The following is a 6818-nucleotide window of genomic DNA, read 5'->3' on the forward strand; positions in this document are numbered from 1 at the left end:
TGGCTAACATTTGTTTTTAGAAAAAAATCTTTGCTATAGTTTTGGTGAGATTTGGGATGTATGTGTTTTTGAACTGCCTTCTCAACCGAGAACTGGGCATTTATTCTCTCATCACTATATCCTCAGCATCTAATGTAGTGCCTAGAACATAACGGTACTCAATAAAGATTGTTGCCCTCAACACACATTACCTGTAATTCTAATACTATTACCAGGTAGCCTTTATATCTGCACAGAGTTTTTAGCCTCAATGAAGTAATATTCTGTATCTCAAAGTGCTTTGTAATTTGGATATATGATTATAATGAAGATGAAGGTGATAGCAATATCTCTTCTTTCTCTTTCTAACTAGAACTTATATGTTTGGTTCTGTTATTTGTTTTACATACATCATCCCCATTATTTGTTAAAAACTTGCAAAACTGCTATCAATATTCCCATTTTTATTATCTTTGTCTCCTTATTCTCTATTCTCATTGCCCTCCTTGGCAATCTAAAGTACAAGGTGTTTTTGTTGTTGTTATTGGTTGTTAGAAAGCAAGTCATATAAAGGTCTTTATTTTTTCTAAGGCAAGTATTTTACCCACGTTAGATGTTGTTATTACAGTGACAAGTTCAGCTGCTAGTCAACTAGAATTACATCTCCTCTAATTTTAGTTCTTTACTAAACACACACACACACACACACACACACACACACACACACACTATTTATCTTGATTGCCTGGCCTAAAAATTTACTCTACTTTTATAAAATGCTTGAGGCATCCCAACCTTGGGATAGTAATAAAAATTTTAAGTTGTTATTAAGACCCAAAACTTACAATACTTGATTCAACTTCTATTATAAAATAAAGCTAGCCCTAAACCGATTTTATTTAAAGAGAATACATGGGTATTCACAAGGGGCCTGGGAAGGGGCTGGGATATGAAATCCTCAGGGTACCCCAGCCCCTTCAGTCACCTCCATACCACCCCTAAAACCTCTTCAAGTCTCCCTGACCATGACCTCCACTGGCCAGGATTCCACCACAATTAGGCAGGAAAGGAGTAGGCATAACCCCCCCACAACTCCAGCATCACCTCCAGGCAAGGTGTTACAAAGTATGCTGTCCTTTGCTCCAGCCCCAAACTAGCAGAGGCTAAAAAGAAAGGTAGAATGAAGAAGCTTAGCCTAACAGAAGACCAAGTCCTAATTGTGGCTGTAAGGGTAGATCTAAACCTTGAGGCCAAGACACTGTCTGATATTAGATTGTGTTCAATGCACAGCCAAATGAATTTCACTGCCTCTGGAATGACAGCTTCCCAGAAGCTCCCTTCCATCAAAGAGCAACTGATCCAGGAGGGCCTCCTGGTCTGCTGCATATCCTCTCAGGCCTATTTTACTGAAAAGGAAAAGCTGGTATTGGTTCACAGTCAAGAATAAATTGATCTGATGGAGACAATCCATTACATGAATAAGGGAGAACTCTGTATCCTAGCAAACACCTAAGACTGAGTTTAGCTGCATTGGACCTCACTCACCTGTGCGTGCTTGGCCTCAGGCTCCATTCTCAGGCTGGTGGATGTGGTCCTGGGGGCCAACATCCAGAATGGCATAGCCATTGTCAAGCCTCTTGGATACAATACCCAGCATAGTCTTATGGATGGGTACTGCATGTTCATGGTTGTGGCAATCACAGGCTCCTTATTGTGGATTGGGATGTACACCATGGTAAAGGAACAAAGTTCACCTTTGACCAGGATCCCAGCCTGTGCTATATCTCTATTTGCTGCCGTGAGCAGGGTTGGTTCTGGCTCCACCTGAAGGCCTCTAAATGGTCCATCACAGGTTTTGGCTGAGGCCAGGGATACATCATTAATGTGCTTTGGAACCAGGTGAGGATACAAGATGCAGACTACATTGTCACTTTTCTGCAAGTCCTGCTTTTGGTGGCCCTTCAGTTTCAGACCCAGATGGTCCCTGTGGCCGCTGCATTTGATGCCCTTCAAGGGGAACTCAAAAGCAAGGTGACTGCCACTCAGCAAGGTTTGCCCAGCTAACCTGCCTGCTCATGAGTCTGGCAGGAGGTAGGCTGATCCTGTCTCTGGAGGGTGGCTACAACCTCTGCTCTTCGGCTGAGGGTATCAGTGCCTCACTCCAGCTCCCCACCTTTCTAGTAGATGTTTGCCCCATGCTGGGTCCCCTGATGCCCCCTGCTCCAGTACCCAGTCACTGTCTTTCACTCTGGAAGCCATGGAGCCCTTCTGGGAGGTCCTTATGAGATCAGGTGAGACTGTGGAGGAGGAACACATGGAGTAGACAACACAGAAGAGAAGGAAGAGGGGCTGTAGCAGCACCCTTAGCTCTCAATCCTGATGTGGCCTGTGCTGAAGGTTGAAGGGCTAGTCTATGACCTGTTGTAGGATGGGTTACTACAACTTGTGGGATAACCACCACCCTGAGGTGTCCCAGCAAGTCTCATGGGTCATGTGCTGTCCAGGTCTGAAGGAGCTGGGCCTTTCAGGGCAGCTGCTTTGTGCTGCCTGAATGTCTTGCTACAGACAATGAACTGCTCACCTGCCGCAATGGGTGGTCTATGGACCACAGAGAAGATGAAGACCCAGAAGTTGCACTGGTAGGGCTCCAACTTTGATTCCATTTGTGTCTGCCCCAGCTCCTTCACCTGTGGACATGCTGCCTTGGTGGTGAGAGAGGTTTTGAATGGCGTTGCCATGGTATTTCCTCCAGGACACCATGCAGAGAAGGATGCTGCTTGTGGTTTCTGCTGCTTTTTCAACTCTGTGCTATGGGTACTCACCGTGCCCAGGCCTTTGGAGGGCATGCATTGTGGATTCTGATCATGGACTAGGATGTCCATTACCATAATGGAATTCAGAACACACTTGAGGACCCCAGCAGTGCTTTACAATTCTTTGCACTGCTATGATCGTGGCACCTTCTTTTTGATTGACTGACTTGGGAGAGAGAGAGAGAGAGAGAGAGAGAGAGAGAGAGAGAGAAACATTGATTTGTTGTTCCACTTATTTATGCATTGAGTGGTTGATTCTTGTATGTGCCCTGACCGGGAATCAAACCCACAACCTTGGCATATCAGGACCACACTCTTCATGGTACCTTATTTTCTATGGGGGATCAAGGCACCAGGTGGGCCAGTGGCAGGCTCGTGCTTTAGCATCTCTGTGGCCTGGAATGGGCCCAGCATCGATGATGCTGAGTACCCAGCTGCCTGGCATCATCTGGTGCTTCCCATTGCCTATGAATTTAACCCAGAACTAGTGCTGGTCTCACTTAAAGAGGCACAGGGATACCTGCTGGGGGACTTCCTGGTGTCAACTGAGGGCTATGATCACCTTATCCAAATGCTGATAAGCCTTGCCAGTGGCCTCATTATCCTGGTCCTAGAAGGTGGCTATAACCTGACATCCATCTGGGAGTACATGGCCACCACCTGCACCCTCACCCTCTTTGGAGACCCGCTACCCTGCTGACCCTGCCACTGCTCCCACTATCAAGAGTCCTGGTCTTGATCACTTAGACCATCCAAGCCCATCACAGATACTGGTGTTACTTGTGGGTCACAAAGATGGACGATAAGGAGGGACCCTTCAGTTATAAATTAGTTACCAAAAGATGCCCCAACCAGCCAATTCTGGATTAGCAAAACATTGTGGATACAGGCATGGCAAAGGCCACCTTAGCATCATCTGAGTAAGATTCCATTTAACCTAGACTAAGTCAGAGACAGCTGTGGTGGAGCTCACTCAGGAACAGTCTTCAGAGGATGCTACGAGGAGAAACCATACTGGACCAGACCATCTCAGAGCAGTCGAGCTGATTCAAACCCTTCAGCCTCATGCATTGACAACTAGACTCCTCTAACCTTCCCTGTGCAAGGAGCCACAACCCAGATATGCCACAATAAGCTCAATCTTGAGACCTTGGAACTAGTCAACAAGGCTCAGGAGGCCCCAGAGTCTCAGATCCCAGAAGGGGAGAGATTACTAGGAGAGGCAGCTAGAGATCGGACATGGATGAGTCACTGCTGGTGCAGGCCTTGGGGGACACTGACCATGACAAGTTTTATACTATGACACCACAGCCTGGTATTCTCATTTGGTGGCAGTATGCCCCATTCCTGAAGCAGGCCAGTACATGACTCAGCCTCATCAGGACTGTGGAACCCTCCAGGAGAACTGGGTGTATCTGTTTTGCCTTGTGGTCTACCACAGTTGGTATATCAATGCTCATATGCTTCAGTACCAAAAAGGCTCAATACGCCCACTGGTCCTCAGCTATGTTGACCTGTCTACCTGCTGTTACCAATGTCAGAGCTATGTCTACCACCAGGCTTTCCTAGATATGGAGAACATCACCCACCAGAACAAGTTTGGAGAGGACGTGCCCAAGCACACTAATTCCCAGAATGTGTTCCTTTTCTCCAGCTTCTGAGGCCAAAGATAAACCAACCTTACTTCACGCCAACCTGTGCCTTGGATGAAGGGCAGCCTCCTTCATTCCATCCTGCAAACTCTTTACAAGTCCCCAAAGGTGCTTATTTAAGTATATATACCCGTAAGGAGATTGGGAAGATGAATTGTAGATCTCCCCTTGCTCACTGCCTGCTGCAGGTTCTCCATCTACTCTTCCTCAGAAGAAAACAGGGGCAGCTCAGTGGCCCCAAGAGGGGGCTGATATCAAGAAGAAAACACTTTGTAGGAAGGAGGGAATCAACTGGCAGGTATGGTGGGGTTGCATATGTAATAAAGTACAAGCTGTTACAAAAATAAATATAGAATAAAATAAACACACCTGTGCTCCCATATATAGCAACTGTGTGGTTCTAGAGCAGAGCAAAACATGTGCACCCCATTTCCTATGCTGCCTAGTTCAAAGATAACTGATGAAACCAGAGAAAATCTGGATCCAGGGAAAAAGTATTTCCACCATTTGATAACTTTCCTCCCCCAATGCAGCTGCATTAGCATTCATTTTTTTAAGTTCCCAGGTGAATAGTGTAGAGGTAATTACATTTTTATGTAACCTTAGCAAAACGGAAAGAGCAATATCCTCTTTCAAATGCAATGAGAAAATGCTATGCTTTGTGATAGCACAGGTCTCTGTTCCTCTTCGGGGGCACTTCCATCCACTGCATGAGAGGAGGGAGGTGAGATTTTGGCCCAGTACATCTGCTGCTCCTAAAGGTATTTGAGTGGGGGTCATGCTCTTGCAGTATGAGTCCCTTTTCAAACCACAGGCAATAGCACCTGGAAGCTTCCTCCTGAAACCATGGCTCAGGTTGTACAGATGGATTATTGTTGTGTGGCTCCTGAAAGATCAAAAGGAAGCACAGATCAACCCAAGCAGGTTGCCTCTGCCCTTTAATATGTAAAAAGCAAAACCCAACTAAACAGGTGCCTGTGTTAATTGCTACTCCCAAGGGGGTGAACTGGGAGCAAGAAAACGAGCTGAGCTTTAAAACTGTAGTCAGAGCAAACAAAGACCTTGAGAGACAAGGTTAGCCAAGAAAGATTTTAAAAAATCATCTAGTTAAAAATCTCACCCGTTGAATAGGATGACAGATGAATGATGGATGCAGGTGGGAAAATGGGATTCTCTTCAAAGGGAAGAGTGTGATGTGCAAGGCAATGAGGAAACTCCCTTCCTGGTGTATGTGTGCATGGGGAGCGGATAATGCCTGTCTTGTGTGCTCACTGCATTGTCAGAAGCTGCTGGAATAGAGCCTCTGGGGAGCTGCTATAAAAGAAGGAAAAACCAAGACCAATTTTCCATTTTGGTAGAAATTTAGCGGAATTGTAATTGTCATTGTGCTACTCGTTAAGGTCAAATTTTTATGAAAGGAAGAAAAAAAATAAGTAAAACTCTGAAGACATGGGCTTTTGAGCCGGGCACATTAAGATCCTGCTCCACGGTTAACTAGTTATAGAGTGGCATGATTTTTAACCTTGCTGAGCCTCAATTTTTTATTCTGTAGAATGAGAGTAACAACAATCCCCTTTCTATTCTGTTATAGAAAGTACCGATACAAGGTTTAAAGTATCTATAACAGGAACTGAATAGATCTCCAGGAATAATAGATATCATTTGGGTTCTAGAAAAAAAAATAGAAGAATAAAACCTCGATGTCAGTGGTGCCAGGTGTCTGCCACTTTATTATATAGCAAGGCATACGGTATGCTCGATCTTTGAAATGCTGAAGGAGATGAATAGACTTGGGAATGAACATGGCAATTAAGAGAATATCTTCATTTTTTAGACCTACATATTTAGCTATTTTGGAACACAATTGTTCCCTTACTGAGTTTCAGATATTAGACTGCTACAGTCACCTCACAGTACTCAGTGGCGAAACCTTGTTTGTTATTGTCATTCCTATTTCTTTTCATTTGGAATCAGGATAAAGTTGCATTTCAAATATCTAGAAAAAGAATAAAACCTTGGATAAAGTCTTCAAAATATGTCTTATCTTGGACAGCCAATGATTCCTGTTGCTCTTTGATATGAGAGAGTGAAGCTTTGTGTACTGGCAGGTGAGCATCATTGATCATACCCAAAAAACAAATGAAAACAGAGAAACAACAGCAAAGGTTAAAGAACTCCATAAGCCAAAATAAAACCAGTACCAAAACAAACACAAAAGTGTTTGGGGATTTAAATAAACACATTTGTAGGCATTGGGAAGGTAGTCGAGCCATTCTTCTGATTAAAATGTTGATTCTTTCAAACAAAATGACTCGATAGTCTCTCAAACTAATATTTAATTTTAAGAGAGTACTTGGCATTCTGTACATTTGTA

At 44.3% G+C, this 6818-nt stretch overlaps 1 pseudogene; it reads left to right on the forward strand.

Moving 5' to 3' along the window:
• Positions 1-1004: 1004 nt before the first annotated feature.
• On the forward strand, positions 1005-4453 carry LOC118631435 (annotated as a pseudogene).
• Positions 4454-6818: the final 2365 nt, after the last annotated feature.

Source organism: Molossus molossus, unplaced genomic scaffold (genome assembly GCF_014108415.1).
Source record: "Molossus molossus isolate mMolMol1 unplaced genomic scaffold, mMolMol1.p scaffold_m16_p_16, whole genome shotgun sequence".
NCBI lineage: Eukaryota > Metazoa > Chordata > Mammalia > Chiroptera > Molossidae > Molossus > Molossus molossus.